This window comes from Zootermopsis nevadensis, unplaced genomic scaffold, assembly GCF_977971745.1.
Source record: "Zootermopsis nevadensis isolate Lab colony 2312 unplaced genomic scaffold, Znev_1.0 Znev_ptg000015l, whole genome shotgun sequence".
In the NCBI taxonomy this organism is placed as follows: domain Eukaryota; kingdom Metazoa; phylum Arthropoda; class Insecta; order Blattodea; family Termopsidae; genus Zootermopsis; species Zootermopsis nevadensis.
This window is the reverse complement of record NW_028259147.1, coordinates 5,006,721-5,028,824: the sequence shown is the minus strand read 5'-3', so window position 1 is coordinate 5,028,824 and position 22,104 is coordinate 5,006,721. Positions and strand designations below refer to the sequence as shown.

Genomic DNA, 22,104 nt, shown 5'->3' with positions numbered 1-22,104 from the left:
TACGCTGCATTAATTTCGACAATACAGCGATAACGCATTTGCGAAATGTTGCAGATCTGTAATAAGGCGTGTGACAGTAACTGAAATTTCACCTGTTGTTTTATGTAACAGGATGAGAAAATTACATAATTATTAATATCCATATTTTACATTTTAAAAAAATTATCAGTATAAACAGATCAGTAAGACTGAGGTGGACGAGACATAAAGCACACATGAGGTATATCAGAAATGCGGAGAAAATTCTGTAAGAATACTTCATGACAACAGGCCACGTTGCAGATGAAGGCAGTATGTTCATTAATAACATTGGCACCCACCTACTTGCCCACATGGAGCCATAGTCCAGACGACCACCGTGGAGGAGACTTCCATGGATTAAATGGAGGTGAGTGGTGAGATTCAAGTTCCGGCCGCTTTACCCCCAGGACAAATATCCATGTACCCACTGGAAACAAATGTTTCTGGAGACGAAAGAAAGATGGATGCGAAGAATATCTAAATTAGTACTAAGGGAAAGGAGACTGACGAAAGAAGGAATTAGAAGGAATGCCGGATATTTAATGAATACTGAATATACGAGGTGCGATCGGAAAGTTTCTAGACTGCGCCTATAAAAACCCGTACACTTATCTCAGGTATTAAATTCATCCATCACCCTCGAAGTAGTTCCCCTGGGAGTGAACACAACGATCCCAGCGCCGCTGCCAAGCCTGGAAGCATCCCTGGAAATCTTTCTTTGTCAGCCTGTCAAGCACCATCTGCGATTCTGCCTGAATCTCTTCTATCGTCTCAAATCTCCTTCCCTTTAGCTGAATTTTCATCTTTGGGAAGAGAAAGAAGTCACACGGAGCTAAGGAGGGTGCAGGATGACGGCCATGGTGTTTGAGGCCAAAAACTGCCGAACTTAGAGGGCGGTGTACGTATGTGGAGAGAAAAGGTGATTGATCAGAAATAAATTGGAAGAGAGAACTGAAAAAACAACAACATAGAATTACTTCTCTACAGAGTATGTTCTCGCACATGAAAAATAAGTGGATTAAAATGAGAGGTAATGTCAGAAATAGCGTTAAGAAAAGCAGCAGACGAATAGGTGCAAAGAGGCAATAATGGAAAGAAGTGAGAGATGTTTCATCTCCAATGTAGAAAAAGCATTAGGTTAGGTTAGGTTCATTTTATTGGCAGCTTCGCAGGTTTTGTCAGTTCTTTCTTTCAGTAAGGGAAATATGGAAGTAAAAATGTTAAGGTTGCAAGAAGTGTAGTTTGAGACAGCAACGGCAGAATTTTGATGTTTTAATCAATTTATGGTGTAATAATTTCATCAACTCTCCTCTTTTTTTGCGATGGGGCGAGACCATGTCTCTACGGAACTGTGGCCTCCAACGGTCGCTTCGTCCATACTCCAGACGACATGTTATTGAATACGGGGCGGCGTCGAATGATATTGATAGGGGAAAACCGAAGGATCTGGAGAAAAACCTGTCTCAGTGTCAATTTGTCCACCACAAATCAATGCGGGCCGACACAGGAGCGAACCCCGGCCTCCACCGTGAGGAGCCAGCAACTAACCGCCTACGGTCAAAAATTTTCGAGTTACAGTATGTTAAACTTGGTGGTACTTATAGTTACCGCTGCTCAATAAGGGATTAATAACATTTTCATAGGAGTTTTAAAAACCTCGAAAAATTCAGTATCGTTTGCAGGAGGCTGGCTTAAGTATACAGACGACGGCATGCCAGGAGAAGAGCGGGTAGCCGCTGAGGTGATGATAGATGTGATAAAAAAGCCCGCAAACGAGAGACCAATTAAAACGAAAGGATTTACAAAAATGCAGAGGGAGCGAAGGCTGTTAAAAAGTGAGAAGTCCAGAGGTTAGGTTGTGGGGTGTTCAAAGCAATTCCCGTTGTCAAAATGTGACATTCCTTTAGGGGCGAACCATTTTTCTCGACCAAGCAACCAGCATTTATTTTGCTCTCCACACTGGACCAGAGAAATAAAAGAACCCATTATCAGAATCAGACTTAATAGCTGTGCTATTTAAAAGAAACATCGCAATAGAAAAGTGTTTTAGTTCAGAGACCTCTGAAGGTAATAATAGCAATTACAACAATAAAATAATAGGATAACAAAATCTGTGGTAGAGACGTCTTTCTAACCCATACAAAATTAGGGTTATTAATACTTTTTTATCATTTTTAATAATATGGAACCCCGTATGGGATTCCTAAATGATGTGTTGCAATACGGTGTCAAAAATATGCAAATTTATTTTTTGTACGTTTACTTGTAAAATTCAAAACATTTGGCTGCTGGACTTTAAGAATATTTTGCTGTTTTATGCTGATATTAATGCAGGCCTAACATTAGAGCTAGTTACGAGGTGCGATCAGAAAGTTTCAAGACTGCGCCTATAAAAATCCGTACACTTATCTCAGGTATTAAATTCATCCATCACCCTCGAAGTAGTTCCCCTGGGAGTGAACACAACGATCCCAGCGCCGCTGCCAAGCCTGGAAGCATCCCTGGAAATCTTTCTTTGTCAGCCTGTCAAGCACCATCTGCGATTCTGCCTGAATCTCTTCTACCGTCTCAAATCTCCTTCCGTTTAGCTGAATTTTCGTCTTTGGGAAGAGGAAGAAGTCACACGGAGCTTAGAAAGGAAGTTGGGGTCGGGTCTTGCAAGATCTTTGAGCTCCTGACAAACGAGAAGTCGATTCTGCTTCTGGTCCTCAGACAGGACCCTTGGCACAAACTTGGCTGCGATGAGTCGCATGTGGAGTTCTTCCTTTAGAATCAGCTGACAGGTCTCATAGCCTATCCCAACAATGTCGCACAAGTCGTTGATGGTACGACGTCGATCTTCGTGAATGGCCTGCCGAATCTTCGTAACATTTTCGGGCGTTGTGCTCGAAGATGGTCGTCCAGAACGCTCGTCATCATCGGCAGAGGTTCGGCCATTTTTAAAACGTGAATGCCACACAAAAGTTTGTGCACGACCCATTGCGGACTCCCCAAATGCTTGCTTTAGCATTTCATAGGTTTCCGTAGCCGTTTTGGCGAGTCTTTGGCAGGAGATTCAGGCAGAATCGCAGATGGTGCTTGACAGGCTGACAAAGAAAGATTTCCAGGGATGCTTCCAGGCTTGGCAGCGGCGCTGGGATCGTTGTGTTCACTCCCAGGGGAACTACTTCGAGGGTGATGGATAAATTTAATACCTGAGATAAGTGTATGGGTTTTTATACGCGCAGTCTAGAAACCTTCCGATCGCACCTCGTATGTGACATTGGGTGTAGAGATAATTTTTAAACAGTTCGAAAAAATTTAGAACCTTTTACAACTAACAAATATGGCGACTGTGCTAAACTCTGAAGAGACGTTCAGAAAATTTATTGAAGTCAGAAAATATGCTAGAGGAAAATCATACACATAAATTGATCACTAAATTACATAATTATTATTCTGTTTTATATTTATTGTTAGCTTAATCAGACTGAAGCATTTGAGGGTTGCAGAACTTCCTTTTGTGCGTCAGAACCTAATTATTATTCAATGCATTTATCATGTGACAAACTCCGTTTACTTACTAAGCGACTGATTATTCCACAGCATATGTCATTTCAGATGGATGTTGCTAGGGTTACCATGTCGTGTTCTAACTAATTACAGTGGTGAGGGCATATTACATTCCACATCATCACAAACCATTGGATATGTGTCCCTACTTAGGTATATACTTCCACCAGCTAGTTCATGTGTGTTCCCGTCTTCAAGAATCGCCACCTTTTATCTGTGTATTTAAATATGCTGTATTCTTAAACGTAACTGTTTAACAATAAATGATAACTGTGGTTTATATATGCGCGTAATTTTATCCACTGGTTTTTAATTAAATAAGTAACTAACCAACCAAGAATCTGAGTAAATAACATGTAACTAAATAGGCCTAATAAACTAACCAGCCAGTATATCCCTTAAGCATATAATAGTTATTTAGTTCGTCATTATAAATTATATGTCTTTACGAAACCCCAGAGTTAATTACTCTGTTCCCTTGAAGTTCAAAAATGGACCACACAGGGTAATCTGAGGAAGGTATTTACTTTATTGTACCACAGTGTTTGTTGCAGTCATCGCGAAAATTCCAGCATTGGATTTTATCCTGGGGCAGTTGAACATTGGTTACATTTACGGCAAATTTCCTGAGATAAATATCAATATAATGCTGTCATTTATGATTGATCTTTTAATGTACCTCTTTCTTTCATGTTTTAAAAACAATATTTTCTACTGCATATTTTATATTGACTAGCTGTATTATTATATACGATGTTCTAATGACGAAGAGCTTTTGAAACGTAAGATCCCATGATAAAAAAACATGTCATGAAGACAAGAGAATAAATGAGGACAACATATATATATATAACTTTGGCTTTCAGCGGTGGCAATGAATGTTATTCCACTCTTCCGCACCGCCAATCAGCACCTTCAAGAACAACTCGTCACATACGACCTGCATTTTTAAGGCTGCCAAAATTTCCCAACCACTACACATTCACTCTGAAGATGGCAACTGTAATTTTCACCGAAATGTTAGATAATATTTGATATTTGACGTGGCTCAATGCCGAAAGAGAAGAAGAAATGTTTATTGGACTTCAGATTAGTTATTCGTTACTATTACACCTATCTTTAAACTTGGAAAACATTAGATGGTTGTCCGGAAATAAAATAAAATAACATTCCACAGCCACAGCGGTATTATACACAAATATAACGAGTATTTTAAAATATTTGAATCATTTATAAAAATAACGGTGGTTAAGATGTCGTTGTTGGTCTTCCAGGTTGTGAAACAATATTAAGAGCCCTGAAGATAGAGGCAGTATGTTCCTCCGAAACCTTACCATCTACCTAAAAGCCCAAATGGTGTTTCAAGCTAGAATACCAGCACCGCCTTGGTGAGGTTCTCTTTATTCTGACGGCGAGAAGGAGGGCCTTAATGAAATATATCGTTAATAAGAGGGCGAGTGAAACGCAGCTAAAATAAAATGAATCCAAAGTCGTAGTTTCTCCTATTGGTTAAAAATGTGAGGTAAAAAATTCCACGAAAATGAGATACAAACACAGAGAGAAGAGGGTAGCGGAAATTTTCAGAGCTGGGAGGATAGTGGGGCAGGTTTTGGGTTGGGTTGATGAGAAAATTTTAAAGAAAACTCCGCCCACTTTTCATTCCTGCTCCGTTCGTTCGAATACAACAGAACTGTAGGCTACGGTGTACATATATATATGTATATATTTTCTACCCCTTTTCGTTTCCTTTTCCTCATTCACCACCCTCACCCTCAACGCTCGTCCTCCTTCCAGGGATGATTCCTTCCTTGTCCAACCCCCTTTTATTTTACACCACTTTCTTCGAGCATGAGGGACATAAAGTACTTTGCAACGACAAATTTAGTTCGGTCAGCGAATTTGCTGGCATCTGTCTCACTTACTGGTTTCCACACGGGGTAATACAGATACTGGGGGAAAATTTATCCAAGAAGAACACTGCAACGTTGGTTAACATCAACCAGACTACACAGCGCAACAACCCAGAAGACAGAAATCTTCATACTCTGATGACGGAGACAGTATGACCTCGGAAACGTTGGTTAACATCGACCAGACTACACAGCGCAACAACCCAGAAGACAGAAATCTTCATACTCTGATGACGGAGGCGGTATGACCTCCGAAACGTTGGTTAACATCGACCAGACTACACAGCGCAACAACCCAGAAGACAGAAATCTTCATACTCTGATGATGGAGGCAGTATGACCTCTGAAACGTTGGTTAACATCGACCAGACTACACAGCGCAACAACCCAGAAGACGGAAATCTTCATACTCTGATGACGGAGGCAGTATGACCTCTGAAACGTTGGTAAACATCGACCAGACTACACAGCGCAAAAACCCAGAAGAAAGAAATCTTCATACTCTGATGACGGAGGCAGTATGACCTCAGAAACGTTAGTAAACGTCTACCAAACTACACAGCTCAACAACCCAGAAGACAGAAATCTTCATACTCACCGCTGTGAAAACCTCAAATCTTAAAAGAACACTACAGATTTATCTTAAAAAAAACTTGTAACATCGCCTGTGTATGTATTATATAGGCCTCCTTTTGTAATTTTGGTCACTTCGTCTGTGTCCAACCATTAGACAGAAGAACGCTAACTGCACAAGCAAGTTTTGACATATGACGGATAAAATTTACTTAACGAGTTGTATAATTTCTTCTTCTTTATAAGATGTCATGAACAAAGCTTTCAGGCGTATTCCGAATCAGAATTACTTCAGAAACAAATAATTCTTTAGTCATTTATAGGACTCCATGAACGTGGAATGAGCCCATTGTAACATCTATAGACACGCAGGACAGAACAACTCAGAAAACTCATACTTTACGTCTATGACTCAAGCAGGATTTGAAACCGTAGTCCAAACGTTCGAGTGATCCTACACCGTACTCCCTTTAGACCACGAAACCGGTGTGATCGGCACTGTATGTGGGCTAACTCTTCCCCAAATAATGTCACAGTGATGGAATCAAGCAGAACAATTTGGCTGAGAGATAATAAATTTAGAAATGTTTGAACAATTTTGGTTGAAAATATAAATAAAGATACCAACTGGACGACTTAGGTACAGACTGACTGCCTATCAAAAGGGATTTTAGAGAAACAAAGCGTGAACAAAATTGGCTGGATTAATGCCTTCATAACTGGTTTAATGGTAAGCTTATATGAATACGGTAAAGAACATTCAGATCATGTAAATTAAGGTAGAGTTATTCTAGCACATGAAGATGTATGAGCTTTTTAAGGAAACCACCGAGGTTAGCTGCTTTTCCCACAAAATTTAGTAGCGAATTCTAACAAACCAAGGAGGAATATAAAATATCCCCTAAACAAAACGTTAAGACTGCGTTCATAAGTAAACAATGTTGCATCTTAAGAAGGAATCTCTCAATAAAGTTAGGTAGGTTAATCATGATTAACTAAACACCAGTCTTCCTGAGTAAACCAAGGTCTCGCGGTTCTCCATCTAAATGTCTGCGTTTTCGTCATGTCCATCCGCACGCGTCTTGCAAAAGTTGCCTTGTGCCGCTGTTGCGCGGACGGGCCCAGCACCTCGCCGGTGGCGAGCAGCTCCTTCCTTCACGAACTGGCAGGGGAACAGCGACGACTCTGACTAAGATCAATATTCCGAGACGCCGGCGTCGGATTGGTCGGTCGCGAATCTCCTTACACCCCCCCCAACAACCCCTTCTTCTTCAAATGACGTAGAAACAAAATTAATGAGATGCGAAGAAGAAAAATAACTCGAAAAAGTGTTCTACACCCTCCTCCGTCCATTCTTCCTGAGACCTGTTTCCAATGAACCATAATTTTTTTCTTCAAATGGTCATTAAGTTGTAAATTTAACTACTGGTTACTTAACGCACGGTCAACATAGGTAAGCATGCCACATCGGTTAAGTTAAATATATAGACTCAGTGTATCATTAGCGAAATTCAGGCATTGACCAGACTTGTACGAGGCCGCAAGAGTAAACGGGTTTCTTCGGATTTTCAGAATCAATCCAAAACGTCTTTAAGACAAGTTTCTGAACTAATCGCAACTTTCACTAATAACGAATTTTGAAAATACAAGTCACTAAATAAAAGACGTGAATTTACAGAACAGATAAATAAATATGCAAATCGATTACTTGGTACATGAACAAACGTGTAAATGATCAAATTATTAAATAAATTAACCAGTTAATTGACTTCACGGAGAAGAGACCTTGTCGCTCAGCCAGCCAAGAAACTCTGCGACGTTAACGATACATGAAATTTTCAGATGAATTCGACGTGCGCAGACCACATTTCTTTAAGATTCGTTCTACGCCTGAACCTCCCACGTGGTCTATCTCTATATGCATTTCTCGTATTTATAATGCGTGCTAAATAAAGGTATAAATGCAGACATGCGGAGAGACAGCTAGCCAGGGAAAGACAAATCAAAAGAATATTAAGAAGGAAGAATGGAAGTTACGACAAAATAAAAAGAAAGAAACAGAGCGAAATTCAAAGAAAATAAAAATGTAATCGAGAGAGATACACGCGCACGCTCATGTATGATGCAAATTTCTGCCTTCGCATTTCACTCTCATGTCACGGGGGCCATCAACTCTTGAAACACATTAAACAAGCAGCGCCCATGTCACGGTAGTTGTCAGCCCGTAGAGAGGTTAGGGGTTCGTTTCCAGTAATGTACAAACCTTGGCATCTGATAATGTGACGCTCGCATTTCGTTCCAGTAGAAACAGACAACATTACATCTTCCAGTTGCGCCTACACGCCTCAAGGGGGAAGCAACCCCTGTCCCTTTAAGTACACGGGTCTTCTATACGTTACTGTTTATTGCAATAATATCACGATAAGTTTCTATTGTTAGAGTTATCTTTTTTTATAATTTTCTCACAGAGGTACATACGTCGATCTGTCGATTATATTCCTCATTGCCTTGAGATTCGAACCACTTACACGAAGCAAGATTTTTCTAAGAGATTACCTACAATGAAAAGGAGTGCTCTACTTAAATCATTGCAATTACAGACTTTCAGTTCCTCCGAAACATCTTGTCTCCATCTTCAGGGCTGAAGTCTGTATGGCGCCAAAATCCAGAAGAATATCGTCATTCTCGCAGCCGACAATACCTCAAATCTCACAGAAAATTATATGTACACTCATGGCAACAATAAATTAATCATAAAAAATTTCTACTCAATTCAAGAACAGAGGTACGAATTCTATAAACTTATAACAAAGCGACATGATACAACACTTTCGTTGACAGTTTACGTTTGCTCAGATAATCAAGAAAATATGCATATTATGGGTACAATATTTTATTTATTTAGTGTTCTGTCTGACGACAGGTCCATATGAACAGGATCCTTCCATCCTTTTCTCGGACTTGGACCTGTTCATATACGTTCTTGGCAGATGATCCAGAAGTGGTTTGCCATTGCCTTCTTCTGTGTGTGAATGAAGTAATTGTTGGGATGCCACGGAGAAACCGGGGAAGCCCCCGGAGGAAAACTCCGTGTTGCCTAGACCACGGCCTTGCCCAACACAAGTTATAAATTCGGGCACCGCCGGGAATCGAACCCGAGACCACAGGGTTACAAGGCCAGCGTTCTAACCGCTATTAAAAAATTTCTCCTGTCTTGATCTACAGTTTACTCTATTTATAAAAATCACACGAAATATTACCCTCTTTCTTCACCCACGCCTACCAAAAGCTCTCATTCTTTGAAGTAGTTCGACTGAAAGACTAAAATGTTGTATCTATTTCTCATTTTCTCACCGTATTACATATTCCAATTATCTGTCTGATGTTCCTCTGTTTAATCATAGTAAAAATATCGGGTAAGGCGTACAGTTAACGAAGCAATTCTTTACACATCATTTCCCATTTACATTTCTCTTCTCTATCCATATATTCTCCTCAGAATTTCGATTTTAAATATCCTAATTCAATATTCTCACAGAGCTATAGTCTAAATTTAACACTCGTAAAAAGCAAGAGATAAAATAAAAGTTCTGGTATATTTTAATCTTTAGTGAGAACACTACAATAAAAATTGGTCGGAACTTAAAATATCCAGTCACAGATAATGCAGTGACAAGTCTGACATTGAATTAAATGAAATGAGAAAGTTGCTTTGTTAACATTCTGTGATATCTGACGTACGGAAATTAGAACAAGCCCGGCCTCTGTACAACGTAGCGATATTTCCTTTGGTCACCAGAATACCTCATCCTGCCTCACGCATCAACCCTTCCGTCACGACTTCATCTCCCAAAAGATGTCAGTGTCGTCCCAAACCAAAACAGTTTTCTAATCAGTAAGGGCTACATCAGACTAGAACACTTTGCTTTCCAGGGATGCTTCTTCGAGGACAGTAACAAAGTTAGACAAATCAGTAACCTGTCTAGTTTACAAACTGGATGTGCATGTGTTGCGCCTTCGATATGGCACTGGTTAACGCTTCGGTATTGAAGTTTCTGGTTTAGCAAGGCTGTAATATATAGAAATCGTCTACGACATACAGATTTCTTTCAATTCCACCGCAATTAACCATCCTTGATTTTAATTCGACGCTATTTAAATTGCACAAGAAAAAGTCACAACGTCCTCAAATAATGTTAAAACTACTAAACGTAATTACAAAATCTTCTGGAAACAATTTTGTAACTTCTCATAAAATTTGACGAAACAGATTTCAATTGTCTTCAGCCTGTGCAACCAATCTCTTACATTTATTAGCCGTTTACTATTCTGCAGTTAATTAATTATTTTGTTTTATTTTACGTTTTAATAACATTAATATTAACATCAATTATTACACAAATTGTTGACAGTGACAGATTTCTGTGCATAATTTCCATTCTTGTAAATTCATATTACGTTAAATTTACCAGCTGTAACCTGAAAGTTCTACGCCGTCTCCATGTTTACGATTATTTACTTCTAAATAACATTAACAAGACTGTATAGACATGTTTGCGGTCCACCTTCAAACAAAATTTCACATGCCCAATCCCAACAGTTGATTAATTATCGCGTTGACCACAAGACTGTCATATTTGCATCACTGATGGCGTTCACTCATAGCATCCTCTAAAAGCTCAGTATTCATAGCAAGTTCTGTGACACCCGTCAATTACTTTAAATTTTACTAGAGGAGACACTAACAGCGATGGTTACACAGACATGATCCCATAAACCAGACTTTCTTCATTAGTCAAGGCATGTAGGATGGCAGAAATATGAAGATGGCTGTCTTCTGGGATGTTTCGCAGTGTAGTCTGGCAGAAATTGACACACGTTTCAGAGACCTTGATGATGGAGGCAGCAAGAATCTCTCAAACGTCCGTAACATCCCAGAACACAGCCATCTTAAAAATTATCGCTGTTAAAATTTCAAATCTGAAGTAAAATAATCTAACTTATAAAAAATAATTTTGTGGTCATTACTTCCATGTTTTGTGGTTAGCACAGAAATTTGTTCTCCAACGTTAGAAGCTCCTCGTAGCAATTTAAGGAACTAGTGTTAAGGTGCAGATGTAATCTAAAGTGAACAGAATTGTGTGGCGTTATCGTAAAAACAGAAAATTCACCTGAGGCCTTGCAATGCAATCCGATAGCGGTGAAAATCACGGATAACATAAACGCTCCGTCCCTGAGAGTAACCGTTTTTGGTGTAATGAGAATTTTTGATTAATTAACAACACGTTAGAATCTGAACTCACTAAATTTACGTTTATCAGGACACAGTCTTAACGACTTGCGCGCAGAACAGCAGCCACTCAGCAAGTAATTTAAAATCTATGTATGATGACTACGGCATGTTAATTATTCCATACATAGTGTATAACTAGTCGGCGGATCAGTCGGGGGAGAAGAAATTCACCTTCATCAGATAACTTCAAAGAAACTTAATTTTACCCAGGCGAGAGAAAAGTTTTCTTAAGTTTCACAATTTTCTCAAGAGCAGGGAGGGGGGTAGAGGCTACGTTAACGTTGCTGGTGGGATGAGGGTCCTTGTAGTGTGTGTGTGTGTTTCGGTAACAGGTTATTAAAATGGAGATTGGCTCGCAGACATTCGAGTGATGTATCGGGGTCAAAAGGTGAACTTTCGTCTTCTGTAATCTCAAAGGTGTAGTAGAGAGGCTGAAGCAAGAATCTAGGGTTGGGGAGTGGGTTCACTCCTCTTGGAACCTGGAGGCCCAGCGTTGGAACCAAGGATGATGTTGGTACAGCAAAACGTCTGAAATAGAACTTGAACCAAACAAAATCTCGTCCCTGTAAGAAAATCGGTATCGTCCGAAAGAAATACGACGTAAGGTAACCTAATACATGGTGTTGTACATGTTGATCTCAAACGTAAAATTACATTTCTTTGGAATCCACACTTCGTAATCTTCGCTTCAATGAAGAATGTTACACTGCTCTAGCACGGACAGCAATTAATGGTTCCTATCTTGTTTTCCTATACTTGGCTACAATGTTTACAATACAGATTTCTGATACGTGGTTCTTTTTTGAAAGACACTGTACAAAAACAGGTTTATGTCCAGTAAGTATAAACCGTTTAACGCTGAAACGCAAATAAAGCGATAATTGATGAGATTTGATGTTCTCACAGCGGCGGACATGAAGATGGTTGTCTTCTGGGGACATTGCCACATGTAGCCTGGTAAACGTTAAGCGATGTTTGATAGGCCTGTCATCAGGAACTCGACCTGATGATGGATGCAGCAGGAACCTCCAAAACGCCCGGAAACGTATACTAGACTAATATATTATGTTAGTATCTGTAATGGTACAAAATTATGAAGTGATTGTTATTGTTACAACGGGGTGACCTGTCCCAGCGTCACTGTGTCCACCACAGATCCGACATAGACTGACCTGGGTGCAAACCCGGGGCTTCGCGGTGAAAATTATAAGACGCAGATGTAAAGTGTCAAGCATTGTCATAATGTACAAGAACAGTTCTACACAAATCTGTTAATTGCTTAGAAAGTAATTACAGAGGAGCCTATAGAGGCCTAATTGGGTGGACACAAAATCATGTGACGTTGCTGTAAGCAGTCTTTGCAAGATAAGGAAAGTAGACGAGATTTTCCACATTATGTTTGTAAGTACATGTCTACGGTAATACAGGTAGATGTATTTTACGAATTCACCAGCTACTCAATTATGGTCCATTAAAATAAAATTCAGAATATACGTAAAAGTAGCCTATATTATGTACGACTTTGTTAAAAGCAAAACTGTTCAGGGGCAGGATTAAATAAAACGAAAGAGTTTTAGGAAATACCTCGGTTGTTAAGGCAGCCTGATTATCGGTATTAGTCTGTTGTCTGTGTTGCAAAGGATTGGGAGTCAAAGCAAGTGGCGTTTTATAAAGTGTTAGAAACTGCTACAAAACAGTTTCAAATGCGTAAAAGTTGAACAGTAACTCAAAACATAAAATTATTTTGTCTCCTATCATATATTGCAATATTAAAACAAATACGAATCGGGCTTCGTCAAGTTCTTTGTGCTTTTTTTGCTTATATTCGTGTAAATCTGTAACCAGCGTCACTACTCAGAGCTGTCCGTCGTTCTTACAGCCTGGGTTTGAACTGGAACTTTCGGAACTTCATATTCATCTAATATTCAGTATAAAAGCGCAATTAATTACTCTTTTCCCTGAGGACTGGTTTTCATTGTTAGACATTTCCTAACGAAATTGACATAAGTGAAGTTTTTTTGTTTGTTAAGGCTTTCTATATTTCCTTCCAAAATCCCTTTCCTTGAATTCTGTTAAATTAATTATTTTTGTGTCTCAGATAGCAACGAAGTCAATTTTGGTTGATTTATTTAACGAAATTGTCAAAATTTCAGACTATACAGCGTAGGAAGACAAGATAATTCATAAATAATGGACTGTAAAGGATATGGGAGGAAGTGATGTTGGTATAATTTAAGGTATTTTCTCAGATTTTTGTTGGAATGGCTGAGAAATACCACGAAACGTCAGTCGGGATAGACGATCTCCAGGCCTAACATTTAAACCCGGGATCCCCCGAACAAGAGGCGCTTGAGAAACCACTCATCCACAAAATCCCAAAATCCATTCTACTTGAACGTTTTGTGTACTATTTTCCGCCATGTCGTCTGGTAGAAGCTTACCGCTGCTTTGGAGGTCCTTGGTCAATGAATTCGGAGATAAATTTGTGAGAGCCGGATCGCATGTCAGACATTACGCCAATATGATGATTTAACAAGGAACGTAAATTGACGAAACAAAAATGGTCGTGTTTACTAATTAGACGCGTAAATGCTTCGGCTATACTCACACAGGTTACGATTTGTACACCTGAGTAAAAGTTTGATAAAAAATATGAAGTGACTGCAGATTTATCGAAGGTTCGAGCTCCGTCCAAATTCAACTTCGCGTTTCGTCTAGTCCGAAGCTCTGCCTTCCAGAGACTAGCAACGTAACCCTGACGGTAAAACAGAGAACTGTATACTCAGGAGAATATTCTGACCTAAGAGAGATGTAGGCCTACTAGCAGGAGAAAAGAGAAAAATACATAATGAAGACTTTCACAATACATACTTCCTACCTAATATTTTTACGTTAAAATGAACAAGGAGAAAGAGATTTTCTTCTAACGATCAGGCTTGGGGATGTCGTAAATGAATATCTTTTGAAAAGATATTATAAAGTGTGAGCCATAACCTAGTGGATCACAATATAAATTTTCATCGCCTTCAAAATTTCAAACTAAAAGGAAATTGAGTTAGGAAACCACACGTGAAGAGACTACTTGCGTACATGGGAGTATAATTCTTGTACTCTAATTGATAATAGAGAAATAGGGTACGAATGGAACTGGCTCTAGATATGTTCTAATGGTTTACTTTTGTATATACGGTGATGTATCTTCTGATTCTATAAAATAACTTAATTTCTTGCATCTGAGCACCTATCAGGAAACATGATGTGTTATGGAGTCAATTATTTGTGAGAATCCATTAATCACGCAACACAAAGTCGTCATGCCCTTAACAGCATTGCCCCTGTGAGAGGCTGCATGTTCATTCAGCGCTGTTTTACCGCACAGACGGACACACGGAACAAAATAATTTAAGCACTTGTACGATGTTGCTTCGGATTCCCAGGGCTGTGGGTTGGACTCCCGCTCGATCCACTGCTGCTATCTGTTCATTCGTTGTTACAAAGCACATTCACTAAGTAAACACGTCAGAGAGATGGCCGAATACTTTTAATGTCGAAATGACTGAACGATGTTTGTGATTTCTGCCGACAGAGGACAGTGCTCTATACTTTTGACCCTGATGCAATTATGTTGAAGACAGTCCGAAAGTTATTTATAAGGATTACAGGCACAGAGGGCTGGAAGGATTCGTTCTCTGGTTTCATATTAAGCCCCGACCACCCACCCAAAATACCTTTCCTCATCATCTTCTGGGATGTTGCGTCTTGTGTTCTGGCAGAATTTTAGATGTTTCAGAGGTACTTACTGCCTTCTTTGTCAGGACGATAAGTAAGCCGCAGGCGAATATGTAGGTCAAGATATAGGAGCTGCCCAGCATGTCATAATTTCGTTTAACCAATCACGAAGACATGCATTTCATTTAGTACAAACTGAAAATTAAATTGTCAGGACTGTTTTGTATGACTTTTTCCCCCTAAAATGCACGACAAGGCACGCAAATATGATTATTAAAAACTTCGCCTGAATTTAAATACCACTTTACCCTTCACAGAGGCTACAGCCCACAGACGCCGTGAACATTCTGAAAACTTTTTGACAGATTTTTGGAAAATGTCCTACATTTGGCAGGACTCCACCGAAATGGCTAGGCACGTCACAGGATCTCTACCAACACAGAAAATGCCCACAGCAAGACCTGAACTCAGCATCCCAGTGTTCGACCTGCCAAGACCCACGCCTTTAACCGTGTGACACCTCAGTTAATAAAATCAGGAATATTCATGTAATGAAGTGAGAATGGCTCAGTATTGAATCCCTACTCCAATCATTCACATAAAGTGGCTTATTTAGGCGGATACGTATCTTGAAATGCCCACAATTAAGTGAAACGAGAAGACAATTTCAGTTAACAGGGTCCCCATTACAGGACGTTGCATCATTACGCTCTCAAAGTGAGAGGATATCACCTCTCAAGTAGGCGAGCTAATCTCCATGATGGGTACAGCACAGCACAGCACTTCGTCTGACGTGAAAGCGGCCCAAGGTCGACAAGCATTAAGATTACTTTCATTTTTCTTTCTTTTTATCTCCCTCTTTCTTTCTTTCTTTCTTCCTTATCTTATCTTCTTCTATAGTTTTTTTTTATATTTTACGATACCTATCCGGCACTCGGTATAACCGCCATGTCTCTACTTACAGACAAAACACAAGAACACCGACAGGTATTCCTGAGGAAAACTGAGACCGGAAATTTCAGTTTTTGGTTGAACAGCACGACGACAGGAGTCGGCTTTACTTTAACGGAGACCATATTTCAAATTCCGGTTGAACTAACATACGTCATCTAGCTATAAAATAAGCAACGTTCGTTGGTGGCATTTGTTGTTAAGGTGTTTTGGACCTGATGGGTTAATTTTAAGATGTGTTGTTGAAACCATTGCTGTCAAGGACTTTATGCCTTTTGGAATAATATTTAAGACTACGTGCGCACAATAATCTCTATTTTTCCATCATCATTATTGGCGGACAAATTGATCTTATTTTCATAATCGCCTGAATTAACCTGTCTCAAGTATGAATCTGATGACATTGCAAGGCGTCTACTTGGAAACATCTTTCTCCTTAATTTATATAAAAAAGATCTCAAACAGCAGGTACCATACTAACGTTATTGTTGCGAAAAGGTAAAACTATGTCTCTGTGGAACCGCGGAGTAGCTAATGGGCCCTTACCCATCACCCAGACGATACATAAGTGAATATGGAGTAGCGGTTGGATGCTACAGAGAGGGTAAAATCGAAGATCTAGGAGGAAAACCTGTCCCAGTGCCAGTTCGTCCACCACAAATCCCACATGGACTGATTTGGGCCTCCGTGCTAAGAAACCGGCGTCTAACCGCTTTACCGGCCGCATCCGCCATCTTTGCCCACAAAACGTAATGTAGGGACGTAGATGGTAGCATAACTTAAGATAAATCACTTCTTAGTGTTATTCAATACAGTTTTAGCAAATGTGGTAATACCTAAATGCTTTAACACGTACACTACAGAAACTGTCATTGATGGAAAAGGACAGAGAAAATTTAGCTATAAGGCTACTACGTTTTATTAATATTCCATGATTTCTAAGTGTGTTCCCCATATACTCCCCATTAATTTGATTATTATAATATTCGTAAAGAGCGAGAATCATGTTAATTTTTATATTTTCCTGACACATTCTTTGACCCGGTTTCAAATTATCAATAGTAACATGTTCTAAACATCTTTAATCTACATTCTTACCTTAATGAAAGATACCAAGTTTCACATCCATACAAAACAAAAGATAAAATTATAAATATATTTTAATTAAAGACTAAGTGTTAAAGGTATGTTGACAATCAAGAAAATATAAAGTACACAGACTAATAACTACATGAAATCAAAAATTAACCAGACTCGAAATGAAAGTAACCACAGTAAACACAGATAAATGTTCTTATAATCGTTTGGAACTTTAAGTAACGGAGGAATTAATTTGGTTCTTTTTTATTTCACGTTGAGTAACTATTAGCGTGGTCCCAGAGAGTCTAGATTATTTTAAAAGACTGATATTAAATCACTGAAGACTTCAGTTAATATCTAAAAACGTTTTTAGAAAAAGTAATACCGTGTGACAATCCATTAATTAATTACCTTACTAGACATAGTATAAAACTGGATGTAATAAAAGTAAGTATAAATAATTGGGCTGCATGTGCTACTCCTGTTTTCTGAATAGACGACAGAGTATAGTATCCAGTTTATAAATCAAATGTTGTAGCGTATGAAAATCACGAATCAACTTACAAGATGTGTTATTAAATTGTTAAACAGATAATACGACAGAGTTTAAATTCTACATTGATGATAATTAAATGAATTTGTAACAATTTTGACTTCACCTATTCAACTGATCCTTACAGAAAAAACTTAATGTTTCCCCATTCGACACAAAAAACACGATTATAAAAAGAGATTTTGAGGACAGAGGCTGAACGAGATTATTTCTATGTGTAGTGTCACACATCGAGAGATGAATCTTGGTCTTTTTCTTAAAGTGCCTATCCGTCCCCGGATGATGGCGATCAGCATAGCAATTTGAACTTTACTGACTGCTGCTTGAAACAGCCCTCCAGTGGACACCGAGAACCAAGTTTTAAGGTTCTGAAGCCAGGAGGTCCTTGGCCTGCCAGGTCCCCTCCCTCCCAATATTTTTCCCTGGATTATCAGCTGAAGCAGCCCGTATTTATCACTATTTCTCATGATATGACCGAAATATTTCAACTTCCTCTTTTTTATGGTGTTAACAACCTCGACGTCTTTTCGGAGTTTCTCGAGAATTTTCGTTGGTTACACGGTCAGTCCAGGAAATTGTGAGAATACGTCGGTACAACCACATTTCGAGGGCCTCCAACTTTTTTGAAGAATTTTCTGTCAACGTTCACGATTCAGCGCCGTATAAAAGCACGGAGAGAATATAACATCTGAGTGGTCTTAACTTCTACAAGCCATAAAAAAGTCTTTGATTTTATGAATAAGATCATTTAAAAATGTATATTTTCCTATTTCGTGTGTGAAAACGAAAGTCTTGAGAAGAAGCCATGTAAATCTGAGGATAGCCTACCTTGCAGCAGCAGTCGACAGCTCTGACTTCGAAACTGAACAGCTGTCGGTTCGAATCCTGTCAGGAGACTTCACTCGCAGCGGTTCAGGGGGAAAGGCCAAATCCGGCCTTGGAAGCAGAAGGTATGTTCACCAGGGGGGAACCTGAAGAAACAAGTAATCGGAGTTCGTTCGTTACACATATAGGCCTTTTCGGAATTCACAGACATCTAAACAATGAATGACCTTAAGGTCAATTCTGTGTGCTTTCGGCTTGTAAAGAAGAGCTTCACAAAGATTACACTGATATTCTTCTCTAAAACTGTCCTTCAATACAATTTCTAACCTACTTTTATGATTTTATAAAGAAATATAGACGCATGGGTTCATCATAACAATTCGTCTGTTTGCCTGTCAAATTACCCTTAATAAGTTCTGAAATGATTGATGGAATTTCATCAGACTTGCTATGAATATAATGGACACCAATAATACCAACATGGTATGGATCAATTGTGGAATGATAATTAACTGAAAATTTTAAATAAATCGGAAATATGCTCCAATGCCACTTGGTCCACCACAAATCTCACTTGAAGTCACTCGGGACTGAAGCCGGGTCTCAGCGATGAGAAGCCAGCGTCTAGCCGCTTGAGCAAAGGCACGGCCTTGCCCAAACAATAGATATAAAATAAATTCCAACAATCAGTTCTATTAGGTTTCAGATACAAATCTATTTCCGTCATATAAATTACTCTCTCTCTCTTGAATTATGTATTCACTTCAGCGATAAATGTTGCAAATGGAAGTTGTAAATCTCAGCAGGGTCCATACATATCATGCGTCTGTTATATTATTTGTATGACGGGCAAGTTTTTAAAACACTATATACAGTTATATTCGAGTTAAGATTTTATATGCAACTAATATTAAATATACCTGAAAATGTTTAGCATAGATTCAAAAAATAAAATTTTATAGAAATCCGTTGAGTAGTTTCAGAGTTGAAACATGCAAACTGACAGTTGTTTTCATTCTATTCTTTCTGCGCGAGGATTCATTAAAATTAATTTGGGGCTACGGGTTAAAATTTTAAATGACAGAAATTTCAAGACCTCGAATACAGAGACTCTGTAAACGATCAGCACGTGTCAAACGACGACGATGTTCTGGTCTTTGACGCCATGCAGACCCATAGGTAGATATCAACGTTTCGGAGAAATATGTTTACTGTCTCTATGTGAGATTTCGGGTTCTCACAGCGGTGTGTCCGAAGATGGCTGTCTTCTGGTTGTTTACCGACGTTTTAGGGCTTCTTGCTCCTTCCACCATCAGGGTAATCATCTGCGATACTGTCAGCTTCAAATGATAAGATAATTATGAATTACGGATTAAAAACGAAGTAAAATGTTGAATATTTTAAGATCAGAGACCTATCAAATAAGAAGCGACGAAATATTAATTACTGTTCACCTCGAATAACATATGTTGTGTGTTCTACTTGTATTGGAATGTTACGAAAATTTTCATTTCATAAAAGCAACTGTAAGCGATTACGCTAAGTGGATCTCGTCCACTTCGTAACCCAAAATCGATCTGCGCTCTACTTTTGAGGAAACCCTGAAGATGTTACCTGCATTTTCAAGAGAGTGGCTTATTAATTAAATAGCCCATGGATTCAGCTATTGCTCATATTTTTATTGTTAACATGCAGCGAATAATGTTCACTAAACGTTAGCGCTTATACTCGAATAAAGTCTTGCAAAAGAAATGTCATTAGCCTATTTTATTCTGCTGACATCGTAAAATAAATTATTGCTAAAGAGACTATAAAATGAAAAAGTTAAGGGAAGTAACTAATATCTTATATGACCTAATTAATTTCCTGGTTTCGTAAACCAAATCAAAATCTACGATGCTGAGCTTTTCAGTTTCCGTCTTCAGCCCTGAAGATGGAGACAATGCGTGTCTTAGAAACTCTGGTATCTGCCAACGAGTTTACACGGTTCAAAAACCCAGAAGAACAGCATAATTGTCATCACCCCCGTAGAAACCTATAAATAAAATGTATTTTTTAGAAGAAATGTATACCTGGAAATTGTTCATTTTTGTGCGTTAATTTGCAGGTTGTTTTAGGACATGTGCGTATCTCTAACGTTCATAACTGCAGGAATTGTAAGATTCATTGCAGCTTAGTAACAAGAGTGCTCTGGATATGCGTTTCTTTGCCATCCTAGCACACAGAACTGGAGTGTGTCCGGAAAGATGCAGAAAGGATGTTAACAAAATTTGCATACAAGCAATGCATGTGGGAGTCTACAGTGTTGGGGGGGGGGGGGGGAGTGAGTATGTTGCGTAAATGTATGAATTTTACAAGCACTGCTTGGGTGCAATAACAAACTAAAAGACATCACCGTCTGCGACAACATGGCAACAGTACCAGGTCACTAAGAAATTACATATTTTCTTTTCTTTTCTACTTGGTTTATTTAAGACTCTAACAAACTAGTAACCGAAATTTTTCACTTCAAAATATCTGACTTTCATATTTTATTAGGGGTTTTAATGATAACAAAATACTATTAAATTAAATAAATAACAATTTACCTAATGGATCTTCCAAGTATACTATTTCATTGGGATTTCCGAGCTTAAATTCTCTGTATATTTCTCATTTCCCCGTGGATGGTCATGAACTTCCGTTTTACCATCTTTGATTTACCTGACAAATAACTAACTCCTTAAAGCAGGGTCCTTCTTGACAATCTAACAATCGCAGGACCTGAAGCTGTTGAGTGGGTTTAACTTGCTCAGAATATGGTCCAACAGCTGGTTTTAGTAAAGACGGCAGTGAACCTTCTGGCTGAACACAATCCTAGGTTGGACCACATTCGTCGTGGGAGCTCTGCACGATGCGGCTAGTTAATTGTTTTAATTATTTTTACCTGTATTTTGGTTACTAGACTCTTGAATGTAAATCGTGTATAGATTTTCTTTGCAATTTTGTGGACAAATATCCTTACTGCCTTTTAATAGAATAAGATACAATTGTGCACATTTTAGCCAGTATTTATGAACAGTTAGAAAATTTTCATGCCATCTTGAACAAAGGAATAACGAGACGCGTGTACTAGTTACACTTTTCCTCGCGCGCAGATCAACAATTTACCACAAAGAGAACGATGCTTCCCACACATTCTCCACAAACAGACAAACAAACGAACGAACACAAAATAACTTAAGAGGAGAAATCGTTTATCTTTGTCGTGAGGAGACAGTTTTAGAACAATGGAAGCTCCCAACACAATAATAGGGATGAAATGGAGTAGAGACAACGCAGCAAAGTATAACAGAAAGTGGTTAAAGGAAGGAGACCTAGTGGCAGACAGTAGGCACTTTATTTTGTTTGCGGAGGAATAATTATTACAAATACTTGTGTTATTGTGCCATAAAGAACGTACATCAGCCTAATCGCTGAAAGAGGAATTTGTTTAATTCTGTCTCCTGCACTGTGTAACAAGTCCTGTAAAGCAATCCTGAAAGATGAGAGGATAATATTAAATCGAGTCTTAACGTTTAGAGACACGTAATTCATGTAATAATATTTAAAATATTCAGTCCGTACTGCAAATAAAA

The 22,104-nt window shown here is 38.8% G+C and overlaps 1 protein-coding gene across 7 annotated transcripts in view; it reads right to left on the bottom strand.

Annotated features, from left to right (window-relative positions):
- The window catches only part of dati (zinc finger protein datilografo), a 592,807-nt gene that overhangs the window by 301,764 nt on the left and 268,939 nt on the right, over nucleotides 1-22,104 (bottom strand). For all 7 annotated transcript variants that reach the window (XM_087349115.1, XM_087349116.1, XM_087349117.1 and 4 more), the window contains one exon: nucleotides 18,491-18,633. The gene's annotated coding sequence lies outside the window, so the exon portion shown is untranslated. The remainder of the gene's footprint in view (nucleotides 1-18,490; nucleotides 18,634-22,104) is intronic.